Source organism: Eleutherodactylus coqui, chromosome 8 (genome assembly GCF_035609145.1).
Source record: "Eleutherodactylus coqui strain aEleCoq1 chromosome 8, aEleCoq1.hap1, whole genome shotgun sequence".
NCBI classification, from domain to species: domain Eukaryota; kingdom Metazoa; phylum Chordata; class Amphibia; order Anura; family Eleutherodactylidae; genus Eleutherodactylus; species Eleutherodactylus coqui.
The window spans coordinates 848,830-866,664 of record NC_089844.1 but is presented as its reverse complement, the minus strand read 5'-3'; positions in this window follow the sequence as shown (position 1 = coordinate 866,664).

The window sequence follows — 17,835 nt, the reverse complement described above, 5'->3', positions numbered from 1 at the left end:
GTATCATGTATTCATTATTAACTGATCGAAATTGATTGCTAAGATACCTTACACAAACCAGACTTGCATTTCAATTCATTATATTGCATAGCAGATTTAGCATACTTTAAATTGACACTTAACACAACCAAAGCCATTCAACTAAAGTGAAGTCACTTGTTCCTACATTAAGTGTCAGGTCAGAATTTACTTTGTTTGAGATTGAACTAAGCTAGAAATATTCAATATGTTAATAATATTAAAAAAAACTCTAATTCAAGTTAAATTCTAAGATTTTTGATATTCTTTTTTTCACAAAAGTACATTTCCACTTTTCATCTACTTCTTAATTTACGGAATGTTAAAGTTTATCTCTTCAAGCCTATAAAATGTTAACTATCTTCAGATAATTCTTTCTCATCCAGTACATTTCATGTGGTTTTGTATATGACGAATTTCTCCATACTCAGCAGATGGTTAAGTAGATAGTAAATGTACTGTGGTGAACATCAGGTTTCATCTCTACAGTACATCTAATGTTTGGCAGATATCTAAGACTTTAAATCACAGGAAACCAAACACATACGTGCAAAAAGAAATATCAACCTAATCTTCATGACCTGAATCACTGTGGAGAACCTACCAAAAATATAAAAAAAACCTTTTATTTATAGAAAGAAAATGATTAGAGATGAGCGAGCACCAAAATGCTCGGGTGCTCGTTACTCGGGACGAAATTATCGCGATGCTCGAGGGTTTGTTTCGTATAACGAACCCCATTGAAGTCAATGGGCGACCCGAGCATTTTTGTATATCGCCGCTGCTCGCTAAGATTTTCATTTGTGAAAATCTGGGCATTTCAAGAAAGTGATGGGAACGACACAGAAACGGATAGGGCAGGCGAGGGGCTACATGTTGGGCTGCATCTCAAGTTCACAGGTCCCACTATTAAGCCACAATAGCGGCAAGAGTGCCCCCCCCCTCCCAACAATTTTTACTTCTGAAAAGCCCTCATTAGCAATGGATACCTTAGCTAAGCACCACACTACCTCCAACAAAGCACAATCACTGGCTGCATGACACTCTGCTGCCACTTCTCCTGGGTTACATGCTGACCAACCCCCCCCCCCCACCCCCCGCACGACCCAGTGTCCACAGCGCACACCAAACTGTCCCAGCCCAGCCTTCAGCTGCCCTCATGCCACGCCACACTCATGTCTATTTATAAGTGCATCTGCCATGAGGAGGAACCGCAGACACACACTGCAGAGGGTTGGCACGGCTAGGCAGCGACCCTCTTTAAAAGTGGCAGAGCGATAGCCCACAGTGCTGTACAGAAGCAATGAGAAATCCAATCCTGTGCCACCTTCATCAGGAGATGCACATGTGGGCATAGCATAGGGGAACCTATGTGCCACACACTATTCATTCTGTCAAGGTGTCTGCATGCCCCAGTCAGACCGCGTTTTTTTAAAAATAGTCACAGGCAGGTACAACTCCGCAATGGGAATTCCGTGTGCACCCACAGCATGGGTGGCTCCCTGGAACCCACCGGCGGTACATAAATATATCCCATTGCATTGCCCATCACAGCTGAGGTAATGTCGTGCTTAATGCAGGTGGGCTTCGGCCCACACTGCATGCCCCAGTCAGACTGGGGTTCTTTAGAAGTGGACACATGCAGTTACAACTCCCTGTGGACCCACAGCATGGGTGGGTGCCAGGAAGCCACCGGTGGTACATAAATATATCCCATTGCATTGCCCATCACAGCTGAGGTAATGTCGTGCTTAATGCAGGTGGACTTCGGCCCACACTGCATGCCCCAGTCAGACTGGGGTTCTTTAGAAGTGGACACATGCAGTTACAACTCCGTGTGGAGCGACAGCATGGGTGGGTGCCAGGAAGCCACCGGCGGTACATAAATATATCCCATTGCATTGCCCATCACAGCTGAGGTAATGTCGTGCTTAATGCAGGTGGGCTTCGGCCCACACTGCATGCCCCAGTCAGACTGGGGTTCTTTAGAAGTGGACACATGCAGTTACAACTCCCTGTGGACCGACAGCATGGGTGGCTCCCTGGAACCCACTGGCGGTACATAAATATATCCCATTGCAGTGCCCATCACAGCTGAGGTAATGTCGTGCTTAATGCAGGTGGGCTTCGGCCCATACTGCATGTCCCAGTCAGACTGGGGTTCTTTAGAAGTGGACACATGCAGTTACAACTCCCTGTGGACCGACAGCATGGGTGGCTCCCTGGAACCCACTGGCGGTACATAAATATATCCCATTGCAGTGCCCATCACAGCTGAGGTAATGTCGTGCTTAATGCAGGTGGGCTTCGGCCCATACTGCATGTCCCAGTCAGACTGGGGTTCTTTAGAAGTGGACACATGCAGTTACAACTCCGTGTGGAGCGACAGCATGGGTGGGTGCCAGGAAGCCACCGGCGGTACATAAATATATCCCATTGCATTGCCCATCACAGCTGAGGTAATGTCGTGCTTAATGCAGGTGGGCTTCGGCCCACACTGCATGCCCCAGTCAGACTGGGGTTCTTTAGAAGTGGACACATGCAGTTACAACTCCCTGTGGACCGACAGCATGGGTGGCTCCCTGGAACCCACCGGCGGTACATAAATATATCCCATTGCAGTGCCCAACACAGCTGATGTAACGTCAGCTGTAATGCAGGTGGGCTAAAAATTAATTTGATTACACTGTAGGCGAGGGCCCCAAAAATTGGTGTACCAACAGTACTATTGTACCTGAGAAAAATTGCCCATGCCCAACCAAGAGGGCAGGTGAAACCCATTAATCGCTTTGGTTAATGTGGCCTAATTTGTAACTAGGCCTGGAGGCAGCCCAGTTAAAATAAAAATTGGTTTAGGTGAAAGTTTCAACGCTTTAATGAGCATTGAAACGTCTAAAAATTGTTTACAAAAATTATATGACTGAGCCTTGTGGGCCTAGGAAAAATTGCCCGTTCGGCGTGATTACGTCAGGTTTCAGGGGGAGGAGCAGGAGGAGGAGGAGGAATATTATACACAGAATGATGAAGCAAAAAGGTCCCCGTTTTTGATGGTGATAAAGAACGATGCTTCCATCCGCGGGTGCAGCCTACGTATTGTTTAGGTATCGCTGCTGTCCGCTGGTGGAGAAGAGAAGTCTGGGGAAATCCAGGCTTTGTTCATCTTGATGAGTTTAAGCCTGTCGGCACTGTCGGTTGACAGGCGGGTACGCTTATCCGTGATGATTCCCCCAGCCGCACTAAACACCCTCTCTGACAAGACGCTAGCCGCAGGACAAGCAAGCACCTCCAGGGCATACAGCGTGAGTTCAGGCCACGTGTCCAGCTTCGACACCCAGTAGTTGTAGGGGGCAGAGGCATCACCGAGGACGGTCGTGCGATCGGCTACGTACTCCCTCACCATCCTTTTACAGTGCTCCCGCCAACTCAGCCTTGACTGGGGAGCGGTGACACAGTCTTGCTGGGGAGCCAGAAAGCTGTCAAAGGCCTTAGAGAGTGTTTCCCTGCCTGCGCTAGACATGCTGCCTGATCTCTGCGCCTCCCCTGCTACCTGGCCCTCGGAACTGCGCCTTCGGCCACTAGCGCTGTCGGATGGGAAGTTTACCATCAGTTTGTCCTCCAGCGCCCTATGGTATAGCATCATTCTCGAACCCCTTTCCTCTTCGGGAATGAGAGTGAAAAGGTTCTCCTTATACCGTGGGTCGAGCAGTGTGTACACCCAGTAATCCGTAGTGGCCAGAATGCGTGTAACGCGAGGGTCACGAGAAAGGCATCCTAACATGAAGTCAGCCATGTGTGCCAGGGTACCTGTACGCAACACATGGCTGTCCTCACTAGGAAGATCACTTTCAGGATCCTCCTCCTCCTCCTCCTCCTCCTCTGGCCATACACGCTGAAAGGATGACAGGCAAGCAGCATGTGTAACCTCAGCAGTGGGCCAAGCTGTCTCTTCCCCCTCCTCCTCATGCTCCTCTCCCTCCTCCTCCTCCTCAACGCGCTGAGATATAGTGGTGCTCTGTCTATCCAGTGACATACTGTCTTCCCCCGCCTCCGTTTCCGAGTGCAAAGCGTCTGCCTTTATGCTTTGCAGGGAACTTCTCAAGAGGCATAGCAGAGGAATGGTGACACTAATGATTGCAGCATCCCCGCTCACCATCTGGGTAGACCCCTCAAAGTTTCCAAGGACGTGGCAGATGTCTGCCAACCAGGCCCACTCTTCTGTAAAGAATTGAGGAGGCAGACTCCCACTGCGCCGCCCATGTTGGAGTTGGTATTCCACTATAGCTCTACGCTGCTCATAGAGCCTGGCCAACATGTGGAGCGTAGAGTTCCACTGTGTGGGCACGTCGCACAGCAATCGGTGCACTGGCAGATGAAACCGATGTTGCAGGGTCCGCAGGGTGGCAGCGTCCGTCTTGGACTTGCGGAAATGTGCGCTGACCCGGCGCACCTTTCCGAGCAGGTCGGACAAGTGTGGGTAGCTTTTCAGAAAGCGCTGAACCACCAAATTAAAGACATGGGCCAGGCATGGCACGTGCGTGAGGCTGCCGAGCTGCAGAGCCTCCACCAGATTACGGCTGTTGTCACACACGACCATGCCCGGTTGGAGGCTCAGTGGCGCAAGCCAGCAATCGGTCTGCTCTGTCAGACCCTGCAGCAGTTCGTGGGCCGTGTGCCTCTTCTCTCCTAAGCTGAGTAGTTTCAGCACGGCCTGCTGACGCTTGCCCACCGCTGTCCTGCCGTGCCGCGCGACACCGACTGCTGGCGACGTGCTGCTGCTGACACATCTTGATTGCGAGACAGAGGTTGCGTAGGAGGAGGAGGGTGGTTTAGTGGAGGAAGAATACACCGCCGCAGATACCACCACCGAGCTGGGGAACGCAATTCGGGGGGTGGGTAGGACGTGAGCGGTCCCAGGCTCTGACTCTGTCCCAGCCTCCACTAAATTCACCCAATGTGCCGTCAGGGAGATATAGTGGCCCTGCCCGCCTGTGCTTGTCCACGTGTTTGTTGTTAAGTGGACCTTGGCAGTAACCGCGTTGGTGAGGGCGCGTACAATGTTGCGGGAGACGTGGTCGTGCAGGGCTGGGACGGCACATCGGGAAAAGTAGTGGCAACTGGGAACCGAGTAGCGCGGGGCCGCCGCCGCCATCATGCTTTTGAAAGCCTCCGTTTCCACAAGCCTATATGGCAGCATCACCAGGCTGATCAATTTGGCAATGTGCACGTTTAACGCACATTGCGTGCGGGTGCGTGGCCGCGTACTTGCGCTCAAACAGTGGCGCTAGCGACGTCTGGACGCTGCGCTGAGAGACATTGCTGGATGGGGCCGAGGACAGCGGAGGTGAGGGTGTGGGTGCAGGCCAGGAGACTGTAGTGCCTGTGTCCTCAGAGGGGGGTTGGATCTCAGTGGCAGGTTGGGGCACAGGGGGAGAGGCAGTGGTGCCAACCGGAGGCGGTGAATGGCCTTCGTCCCACCTTGTGGGGTGCTTGGCCATCATATGCCTGTGCATGCTGGTGGTGGTGGCTCCCCAGCTGATCTTGGCGCGACAAAGGTTGCACACCACTGTTCGTCGGTCGTCAGGCGTCTCTGTGAAAAACTGCCACACCGTAGAGCACCTTGACCTCTGCAGGGTGGCATGGCGCGAGGGGGCGCTTTGGGAAACAGTTGGTGGATTATTCAGTCTGGCCCTGCCTCTACCCCTGGCCCCCGCATTGGCTCTGCCTTTGCCTACACCCTGACTTGGGCCTCCGCGTCCTCGCCCGCGTCCACGTCCTCTAGGCCTACCCCTACCCCTCAGCATGGTGTATTACCAGTAGTGCAGAAACAGAACGCTGTAATTAAATGTGCCGCTTATTGGCCTGTGGTTGGAGGCTGACTTCGTTTACGGAACGCCAGGAAATAATTTTGCGCAAGCCTGCTGTAACACTTAGCTGGCTGCGTATGAATTAGGAGGACTACTACACCCAGCACCAACCCAGAACACTGAGGACAGTCACAGGCAGCCCAAATAGATTTTTTTCCCCAAATGTTTTTGCAAAGGCCCACTGCCTATATTCAATAAATATGTCTTCTGTCCCTGCCTCACAATATATGTCTTCTGTCCCTGCCTAACCACCACTTCTGGCCCTGGAGTATTACTGCAGGGCGCAATGCTCTGCATGGCCGATATACAAAAAAAAAAAAATGTGCAACACTGCAAAAAGCAGCCTCCACAGTACTGCATACGGTTAGATGTGGCACTAAGAAGGACCGTTGGGGTTCTTGAAGCCTAAAATACTCCTAACACTCTCCCTATAGCAACTCCACCAAGACAGCACTGTCCCTGATCTCTGTCAGAATGCATCTGAGGCGAGCCGCGGGAGGGGACGATTTTTATACTCGGGTGACACCTGATCTTGCCAGCCACTCACTGCAGGGGGGTAGTATAGGGCTTGAACGTCGCAGGGGGAAGTTGTAATGCCTTCCCTGTCTTTCTATTGGCCAGAAAAGCGCGCTAACGTCTCAGAGATGAAAGTGAAAGTAACTCGAACATCGCGTGTTACTCGTCACGAGTAACGAGCATCTCGAACACGCTAATACTTGAACGAGCATCAAGCTCGGACGAGTACATTCGCTCATCTCTAAAAATGATGTACGGAACCCACTACCTAATATCTGATAACAAAGAGATAACCTACCAATTGTGAAACAGGTTTATGTGAATATAGGCTGAAGGTATAAGGTTTCCACCCTTTGCTGTTTATTCTTTTAATACTTTGTAATATAACACCACCGATGCCGGAGTCACTAACCACCACTGGGTTCCCAATCAATATACCTTACTGATACAGATGTATAGTCTATTATTCTAGCCTAGTTTTTATTATGAAAGTCCTTGTGGGAATTGGCAGATATATGCTGTAATCAGTATCTCATGTAATTTATGTGGTTTATGATTTCATAGTAAAATTGATAGTATGTCAAGTTTGCAGAGAGGTTGCAGATTGTGGTGAGGTGAGTAATGAGAGCTGGGGAAAGTGACCGGAGGAGGTGAGAGGGGAGAGGGTCGCTAGCGCAGGTGGTGGGGCGGGCAGCGGAAAGGAGTCTGGAGACTTCTTCCTCTGTCGTTGGTTCTAGCGTAGATAGTGAGTAAGTGCTGGAGGCAGTGCTGATGAAACTGGGATCGGGGCTAGCCATGCAGCTTTCAGAGATTTCTTTTTGGATGTTGTCGATTTTTTTTGAAACAGGCAGCTAGTTCTCCAGCAGTCAGGTCTGTTACAGGGGCCTGTTCTTTGGGGCTGAGGGGGGATTGGAAGGTCTCAAAGAGTTGTTTGGGGTTGTGGGATAGTGAGGAGACAAAGGGGGTGAAATAAACTTGTTTGGCATGGTGAAGGGCTAGGTTATAAGTTTTAAGAATGAATTTGAAGTGGAGGAAGTCTGCTGGCAGCTTTGACTTTCTCCACAGCCACTTGGCCCACCTAGAGCTCCACCAGATGAAGCGCATTTGGGACATGAGCCGAGATTGCCGTGGTCTTCATTTGATGGCTCGAGTCACGGGCAGTGCTGCTTCATTTAGGGCACGGCTGAGGATGGTGTGGTAGTGTTCAGCTGCCAGGTTAGGGCAGCGGAGGAGAAAGATAGGAGACAGGGAGGACTGAATGGTCTCGGCGAACTTTTTGGTGCAGACCGACTGGGGGTATTGAAAGTATAAACACCAGAAGTGTAAACCTTAAACCTTCGGCCAATATTAACATAAACCTGTTTCAAAATTAGCAGGTTCTCTCCTTGTTATCACGTTAATATGTTTAGGTAGTGGATTCTGTACATCATTTTAATTCTATAAATAAAAGTTATTTTTAAATATTTTTGGTAGGTTCACCACAGTGATTAAGTTTTAGATCTGAGAACCAATCTGTCTCTGTGAATAATCTTCACGACCTGGGTTCAACTGAGTTATTCTTGCTGTGACCTCAACCCCCTCGCCCACCCCCATGTCCAAATGACATACACAGATTGCCTTTTTGGATAATTTGGCCACAGCAGCCATTTTATTACACACACAGTTATACATAGAATTTTGCATCTTGTAACTAAAAGGCCCCCAATGACCCTGAAGAGGAGGGGAGGTCCCACAAAGCCCCACACGTCTTCCACCTCACTATGTGGTAGAAAACATATCCCCCAATGACTCAGGAGACCCAATTGTGCTTGACACATGCCTTTGCCGCAAGCCACCTGACTCGGGAGGCCCAATGGCATGGGGGGAAGCAGGGCCATCAAGGATTGGGCCTGCTGGGTAGTTTTGTATGTGCTGGCCCTGTTCTTCTGTTGCTGCTTTCCACTTCTGCTTTTTCCCTTCTAAACGAGTCTTCAGAAGCAGAAAACTAATTATCATACTCTATGGTCAGGAACTTCTCTACTGATATTACATTTATCGACCTACATCTAAATAAAATCAGAGATTATGTTGTATAACTGTATCAGTCACTGCTACTAATTCATTACTTCCACATTCTATATAAAGAATCTGAAATTAACATATATCTTTCTAGTTATTATCTATGTATTTTTTTATATCTTTCCTTTCTCATTATCAACCCATTTCAACACATTGCTCTAGATGCTAATGGCCCTTTTACACAGTCCGATGACATCATTCAGAATTGCTCAGATTGTATCGCTCCTACGGGAATGTGAACAATAATCGTACAGTACAAATGCATGCAGAAACTAAATGACTGAATGAGAATTGTTCAGTGGTTCAGATTCGGTGTGCGAAAAAACTGAACAACGTGCCATTAAGTGTAAACAGCAGTTGTTCACATGTGAACGACTATCTATTTACTGGGAATAGAGGTACACAGAGAAAAAATGCCCCGCCGGCCCGCTCCACCTCCATGGCAAGCTCTGAGTGATGCCAGCGATACTTGCTCCTATGTAACCCCACAGGAGCAAACATCACTTGGACGAACTGCCAGACATCGTGTGCCAGACAGCTTACCCTGTGTAATGTGGTGATCTAAGGAGCAATGCAAGCTGAGCTTGAAAATCAGCTGCAGAATGGGGCTGTAATTGATAAGCTATTCAATATAACAGTAAGAATCAGAAAAGGGAACAATCATGGCTATTTGAGGACTGATTCACATGCTACATGCAGTTTGGGTGCAATTTTTTATTCATTTTTTAAACAAAGCTAGGAGTGGTTACAAAGAAAATAAAAGCAGAGAGGAAATACTAATACCTCTCCACACTGCAGTCTTATATTTAAAAAGAGCATGGCTCTGCTGTCTATCCTAATTTTTTTTGTAGTTACCCCCTTTGCTAGGAAGGGTTCTTTCTAGAACTGGCTTCTGGTACTGGCAATATACCAAGTGGGAAGTATCTAAGGCTCATTCTCAATGGGTGTCATTGGACTTGATTGACAGACTGCATCACTTATTGTGGGGACCATCCACTTGACTCATTGACCGCACCAGAGGCAGTGCTCTCATTTCACATTGTTTTACCATTTATAAAATGGAATACTAGTTTGAGGTTATTTTTGCTCTCTTTGGCAATCAGTCTTTCTGCCTCTTTCCATTTTCTTTCTTGTATGTTTTTAGCGCTTCCTTACTGCCTACTTGTTTTAATAATTTAAAAGCTTTACTTTTTTCACTTATTGCCCCCCTTCCAGTCTTGTCGATCCACATTGGTTTCCTTCTCCATGTAGTTCTTTTATTTTTCAAGGGTATGAAGTGCTCACATGATGTAATTAGGATGTTTTTAAACTCCTCCCATTTGTCGCCTGCACCATTATTTATGAGGATGCCATCCCAATTAATGTTGATGATAGTAGTTCTGAGCTGATCAAATTTTGCTTTACTAATTGTTTAGTTTCTTTGTGGCTCACTGATAAGGCTTCATATTGAATGACAGCTGTAAATTAACTATATTGTGGTCTCTATTTCCCAAGTGTCTCTCAAACTGCACCCTCATAATTCTGTCCGGTTTGTTGGGTAATAGTAAGTCCAGGATGGCCCTTCCTGTTACCCATATAAGTTGGGTAAGGTACTTATCTTTGGTTGTTCTCAAGAACTTGTCACCCCTGTGAGATTTGCAGGTTTCGTATTCCCATATTATATCCAGATAATCAAAGTCCTCATAATAGTTAATTGATTGCAGTTTGACACCTCTTCTATCTGCCTTATTAATAAGTTTTCAGTTACTTCTCTTATTTTTGGTGGCCTATAGAGAACTCCTATCAGGATTTTGTTATTCTTCCCTCCCTGTATTTCTACCCACAGAGATTCCAGGTGTTCATCTCCTACTCCTATGTCTTCCCGTAGCCTCGGCATTAAGTAGCATTTAACGTACATACATAAGCGCACAAGCTGTGTTTTTAATAAAAAGTTTGGCACTAATTATTTTAACAGAATAAATAAAGGTTACGTTTTAGTAGCACGGAACTTAGGAGGGCATTGGGTCTAATAGATTAATTGATATGTACAGTTTGGAACCAGGTTTCCTAGGAGATCAGTTATGCTGATCAACTATTGGAGACCTATCCTGAGCATCAATAGTTCAGTCCTGTGCAAATCCCTAATTTATGAGGACTCCACTGTCATTTGTAATGATTACAATGAGTTTTCTCAATATTGCAAAACATTGTGCTACATGAATAAATGAATACATAATATTAGCAAATGTCACATATCAAATGAATGCAAAGTTCAACGCAATTTGGTTTTTTAGTTAGAAGACACAACTGCAGCATTATCTGTGATCTCAAACCGATTGGCTTCCTGTTTATCTGACTTCTGAGAACTGCTGAGCTCACAGCTACACTGGCACTGGTAGTAATGTATCTTATCTATAAAAAGCTGCCTAGATCTGATGTAACCTTTTTTAAAAAACATTTGATTTTTATTTTGAAAATTTTATACATAAAGAGAAACTTTTGCACTTGTATACTTATACTCTGCAATCATTAGAGTTATAATTAGAGATGAGCGAGCACCAAAATGCCCGGGTGCTCGTTACTCGAGACAAACTTTTCGCGATGCTCGAGGGTTCGTTTCGAATAACGAGCCCCATTGAAGTCAATGGGCGACCCGAGCATTTTTGTATATCGCCGATGCTCGCTAAGGTTTTCATTTGTGAAAATCTGGGCAATTCAAGAAAGTGATGGGAACGACACAGCAACGGATAGGGCAGGCGAGGGGCTACATGTTGGGCTGCATCTCAAGTTCCCAGGTCCCACTATTAAGCCACAATAGCGGCAAGAGTGCCCCCCCCCCCTCCCAACAATTTTTACTTCCGAAAAACCCTCATTAGCAAGGCACACCTTAGCTAAGCACCACACTACCTCCAACAAAGCACAATCACTGCCTGCATGACACCCCGTTGCCACTTCTCCTGGGTTACATGCTGCCCAACCCCCCCCCCCCCCCCCCATGCATGCCCCAGTCAGACTGGGGTTCTTTATAAGTGGACACATGCAGTTACAACTCCGTGTGGACCGACAACATGGGTGGGTCCCAGGAAGCCACCGGCGGTACATAAATATATCCCATTGCAGTGCCCAGCACAGCTGAGGTAACGTCAGGTTTAATGCAGGTGGGCTTCGGCCCACACTGCATGCCCCAGTCAGACTGGGGTTCTTTAGAAGTGGACACATGCAGTTGCAACTCTGTGTGGACCGACAGCATTGGTGGGTCCCAGGAAGCCACCGGCGGTACATAAATATGTCCCATTGCAGTGCCCAGCACAGCTGAGGTAACGTCGGGTTTAATGCAGGTGGGCTTCGGCCCACACTGCATGCCCCAGTCAGACTGGGGTTGTTTAGAAGTGGACACATGTAGTTACAACTCCGTGTGGACCAACAGCATGGGTGGCTCCCTGGAACCCACCGGCGGTACATAAATAAATCCCATTCCAGTGCCCAGCACAGCTGAGGTAACGTTAGGTTTAATGCAGGTGGGCTAAAAATTACTAGGATTACACTGTAGGCGAGGGCCCAAAAAAATTGGTGTACCAACAGTACTAATGTACCTCAGAAAAATTGCCCATGCCCAACCAAGAGGGCAGGTGAAACCCATTAATCGCTTTGGTTAATGTGGCTTATTTTGTAACTAGGCCTGTAGGCAGCCCAGTTAAAATAAAAATTGGTTCAGGAGCAAGTTTCAACGCTTTAATGAGAATTGAAACGTATAAACATTGTTTACAAAAGTAATATGACTGAGCCTTGTGGGCCTAAGAAAAATTGCCCGTTCGGCGTGATTACGTGAGGTTTCAGGAGGAGGAGCAGGAGGAGGAGGATGTATATAATACACAGAATGATGAAGCTAAAAGGTCCCCGTTTTTTATGGTGATAGAGAACGATGCTTCCATCCGCGGGTGCAGTCTACGTATTGTTTAGGTACCGCTGCTGTCCGCTGTTGGAGAAGAGAAGTCTGGGGAAATCCAGGGTTTGTTCATCTTTATGAGTGTAAGCCTGTCGGCACTGTCGGTTGACAGGTGGGTACGCTTATCCGTGATGATTCCCCCAGCCGCACTAAACACCCTCTCTGACAAGACGCTAGCCGCAGGACAAGTAAGCACCTCCAGGGCATACAGCGCGAGTTCAGGCCACGTGTCCAGCTTCGACACCCAGTAGTTGTAGGGGGCAGAGGCGTCACGGAGGACGGTCGTGCGATCGGCTACGTACTCCCTCACCATCCTTTTACAGTGCTCCCGCCGACTCAGCCTTGACTGGGGAGCGGTGACACAGTCTTGCTGGGAAGCCATAAAGCTGTCAAACGCCTTGGAGAGTGTTCCCCTGCCTGCGCTGTACATGCTGCCTGATCTCCGCGCCTCCCCTGCTACCTGGCCCTCGGAACTGCGCCTTCTGCCACTAGCGCTGTCGGATGGGAATTTTACCATCAGTTTGTCCGCCAGGGTCCTGTGGTAAAGCATCACTCTCGAACCCCTTTCCTCTTCGGGTATGAGAGTGGAAAGGTTCTCCTTATACCGTGGGTCGAGCAGTGTGTACACCCAGTAATCCGTAGTGGCCAGAATGCGTGTAATGCGAGGGTCATGAGAAAGGCATCCTAACAAGAAGTCAGCCATGTGTGCCAGGGTACCTGTACACAACACATGGCTGTCCTCACTAGGAAGATCACTTTCAGGATCCTCCTCCTCCTCCTCCTCCTCAGGTCATACACGCTGAAAGGATGCCAGGCAAGCAGCATGGGTACCCTCAGCAGTGGGCCAAGCTGTCTCTTCCCCTTCCTCCTCATGCTCCTCCTCCTCCTCCTCCTCAACACGCTGAGATATAGACATGAGGGTGCTCTGACTATCCAGCGACATACTGTCTTCCCCCGCCTCCGTTTCCGAGCCCAAAGCTTCTGCATTTATGCTTTGCAGGGAACTTCTCAAGAGGCATAGCAGAGGAATGGTGACACTAATGATTGCAGCATCGCCGCTCACCATCTGGGAAGACTCCTCAAAGTTTCCAAGGACCTGGCAGATGTCTGCCAACCAGGCCCACTCTTCTGTAAAGAATTGAGGAGGCTGACTCCCACTACGCCGCCCATGTTGGAGTTGGTATTCCACTATAGCTCTACGCTGCTCATAGAGCCTGGCCAACATGTGGAGCATAGAGTTCCACAGTGTGGGCACGTCGCACAGCAGTTGGTGCACTGGCAGATTAAACGGATGTTGCAGGGTGCGCAGGGTGGCAGCGTCCGTCTTGGACTTGCGGAAATGTGCGCTGACCCGGCGCACCTTTCCGAGCAGGTCTGACAAGCATGGGTAGCTTTTCAGAAAGCGCTGAACCACCAAATTAAAGATGTGGGCCAGGCATGGAACGTGCGTGAGGCTGCCGAGCTGCAGAGCCGCCACCAGGTTACGGCCATTGTCACACACAACCATGCCCGGTTGGAGGCTCAGCGGTGAAAGCCAGCGGTCGGTCTGCTCTGTCAGACCCTGCAGCAGTTCGTGGGCCGTGTGCCTCTTCTCTCCTAAGCGGAGTAGTTTCAGCACGGGCTGCTGACGCTTGCCCACCGCTGTGCTGCCACGCCGCGCGACACCGACTGCTGGCGACATGCTGCTGCTAACGTATCTTGATTGCGAGACAGAGGTTGCGTAGGAGGAGGAGGAGGAGGGTGGTTTAGTGGAGGAAGCATACACCGCCGCAGATACCAGCACCGAGCTGGGGCCCGCAATTCTGGGGGTGGGTAGGACGTGAGCGGTCCCAGGCTCTGACTCGGTCCCAGCCTCCACTAAATTCACCCAATGTGCCGTCAGGGAGATATAGTGGCCCTGCCCGCCTGTGCTTGTCCACGTGTCCGTTGTTAAGTGGACGTTGGCAGTAACCGCGTTGGTGAGGGTGCGTACAATGTTGCGGGAGACGTGGTCGTGCAGGGCTTGGACGGCACATCGGGAAAAGTAGTGGCGACTGGGAACTGAAAAGCGCGGGGCTGCCGCCGCCATCATGTTTTTGAAAGCCTGTGTTTCCACAAGCCTATACAGCGGCATCTCCAGGCTGATCAATTTGGCAATGTGCACGTTTAACGCTTGAGCGTGCGTGTGCGTGGCGGCGTACTTGCGCTTGCGCTCAAACAGTTGCGCTAGCGACGGCTGTACGCTGCGCTGAGAGACATTGCTGGATGGGGCCGAGGACAGCGGAGGTGAGGGTGTGGGTGCAGGCCGGGAGACGGTAGTGCCTGTGTCCTCAGAGGGGGGTTGGATCTCAGTGGCAGGTTGGGGTACAGGGGGAGAGGCAGTGGTGCAAACCGGAGGCGCTGAACAGCCTTCGTCCCACCTTGTGGAGTGCTTGGTCATCATATGTCTGCACATGCTGGTGGTGGTGAGGCTGGTGGTGGTGGCTCCACGGCTGATTTTGGCGTGGCAAACCTTGCACACCACAGTTCGTCGGTCATCTGCACTCTCAGTGAAAAACTGCCACACCTTTGAGCACCTCGGCCTCTGCAGGGTGGCATGGCGCGAGAGGCCGCTTTGGCAAACAGTTGGTGGATTATTCGGTCTGGCCCTGCCTCTACCCCTGGCCACCGCACTGCCTCTTCCAGCCTGACCTGCTGCTGCACTTGCCTCCCGCTCTGAAGACCTGTCCTCAGTAGGCTTAGCAAACCAGGTGGGGTCAGTCACCTCATCGTCCAGCTGCTCTTCCTCCGAATCCTCTGTGCGCTCCTCCCTCGGACTTACTGCAATTACTACTACCTGAGTGATAGACAACTGTGTCTCATCGTCATCGTCCTCCTCACCCACTGAAAGCTCTTGAGACAGTTGCCGGAAGTCCCCAGCCTCATCCCCCGGACCCCGGGAACTATCCAAAGGTTGGGAATCGGTCACGACAAACTCCTCCGGTGGGAGAGGATCCATTGCTGCCCATTCTGGGCAGGGGCCCGAGAACAGTTCCTGGGAGTCTGCCTGCTGCTCAGAATGTGTCATTGTAATGGAGTGAGGAGGCTGGGGGGAAGGGGGAGCAGCAGCCAGAGGATTCAGAGTTGCAGCAGTGGACGGTTTAGAACTCTGGCTGGTCGATAGATTGCTGGATGCACTTTCTGCCATCCACGACAGGACCTGCTCACACTACTCATTTTCTAATAAAGGTCTACCGCATGGACCCATTAATTGTGAGATTAATATGGGGACACCAGAAAAGTGCCTCTCCCCTAATCCCGCAGCAGTCGGCTGCGATACACCTGGATCAGGAGCTCGGCCTGTGCCCACACCCTGACTTGGGCCTCCGCGTCCTCGCCCGCATCCACGTCCTCTAGGCCTACCCCTACCCGTTAGCATGGTGTATTACGAGTAGAGCAGAAACAAAACGCTGTAATTAAATGTGCCGCTTGTTGGCCTGTGGTTGGAGGCTGACTTTCCTTACGGAACGCACAGCAGAGCCAGGAAACAATTTTGTGCACGCCTGTAGAGAGACGTAGGTGCGTATGACTGAGCTAGTGGAATTCACAGCGCAGAAGCAGTGAAGTGGCCAAAGGCCAGTAGTAGGCCTTAAGTATTTGGCTTCCCTTTTTTTAAATGGTGAGCTGAAAAACCAGACAGATACTGTAGGCAGTGTATATTATGTATACTGTTTCCCTCTGGCGGTATGACGGCGGTGATGTAACGGGCACAGCAGAGCCAGGAAACAATTTTGCGCAAGCCTGCTGTAACGCTTAGCTGCGTATTAATTAGGACTTCTACCCCCAGCAGACACGCAGTACACTGAAGACGGTCACAGGCAGCCCAAATATAGTATTTTTCCCCAATTTTCTTGAAAAAGCCCACTGCCTACATAGCCAGTATACCTCTTTCCCTGCCTCACCAGTACTGCCCCTATACTCTGTACAATGACTGCAGACTGAGGACGCTATGCTCTGCACGCCCGATATACAAAAAAATAATAATTGTGCAACACTGCTCCCAGCAGCCTCAACAGTACTGCACTGTCAGTTGTGGCCCTAAAAAGGACCGTTGGTGTTCTTGAAGCCTAAAATAACACCTAACACTCTCCCTATAGCAGCAGCAGCATCAGAGCACTTTCCCTGATCTCTGTCAGAATGCATCTGTGGCGAGCCGCGGGCGGGGCAGATTTAAATACTCGGGTGACACCTGATCTCGCCAGCCACTCACAGCAGGGGGGTGGTATAGGGCTGGAACATCACAGGAGGAAGTTGTAATGCCTTCCCTGTCTTTCTATTGGCCAGAAAAGTGCGCAAATGTCTCAGAGATGAAAGTGAAAGTAACTCGAACATCGCGTGGTGCTCGTCTCGAGTAACGAGCATCTTGAACCCTAATACTCGAACGAGCATCAAGCTCGGACGAGTACGCTCGCTCATCTCTAGTTATAATGTTTCCAGTGTATAGGAAAAAGTAAAAAGAGCAAAATAAGCTTTTGGTTACTTATCATAACATAATATAACATGACAGGTCAGTCAGTCTGAATACCAAGAGAAAACGTAATAAAAACTCTTTTTATATATAGAAAAAGGAGTTAAAACGGGTTATAGTGAGGTGGCATTAAACTCAAGTAGCTTGCTTACCATATTTCCCAACATTGTCTGAATTGGGTTACTCTGTTGGCAGTACTTGTACTCATATATTCAAACCAACAGTTGGTATTTATAAACCTGATTATCTCTGCCATGGAGGGAGAAAAAATAGATTTCCAGTGTTGTCCTATACTTATCCTGATGGCTATAAAAGCACGTATAATTACTAGAGATGAGCGAACACCAAAATGTTCGGGTGTTCGTTCCCGCGATGTTCGAGGGTTCGTTTCGAGTAACGAACCCCATTGAAGTCAATGGGCGACCAGAACATTTTTGTATATCACCGATGCTCGCTAAGGTTTTCATGTGTGAAAATCTGGGCAATTCAAGAAAGTGATGGGAACGACACAGCAACGGATAGGGCAGGCGAGGGGCTACATGTTGGGCTGCATCTCAAGTTCCCAGGTCCCACTATTAAGCCACAATAGTGGCAAGAGTGCCCCACCCCCTCCCAACAACTTTTACTTCTGAAAAGCCCTCATTAGCATGGCATACCTTTGCTAAGCACCACACTACCTCCAACAAAGCACAATCACCGCCTGCATGACACTCCACTGCCACTTCTACTGGGTAACATGCTGCCCAACCGCCCCCCCTCCCCCCCCACAGCGCACACCAAAGTGTCCCTGCGCAGCCTTCAGCTGCCCTCATGCCACACCACCCTCATGTCTATTTAGAAGTGCGTCTGCCATGAGGAGGAACCACAGGCACACACTGCAGAGGGTTGGCACAGCTAGGCAGCGACCCTCTTTAAAAGGGGCGGGGCGATAGCCCACAATGCTGTACAGAAGCAATGAGAAATAGAAT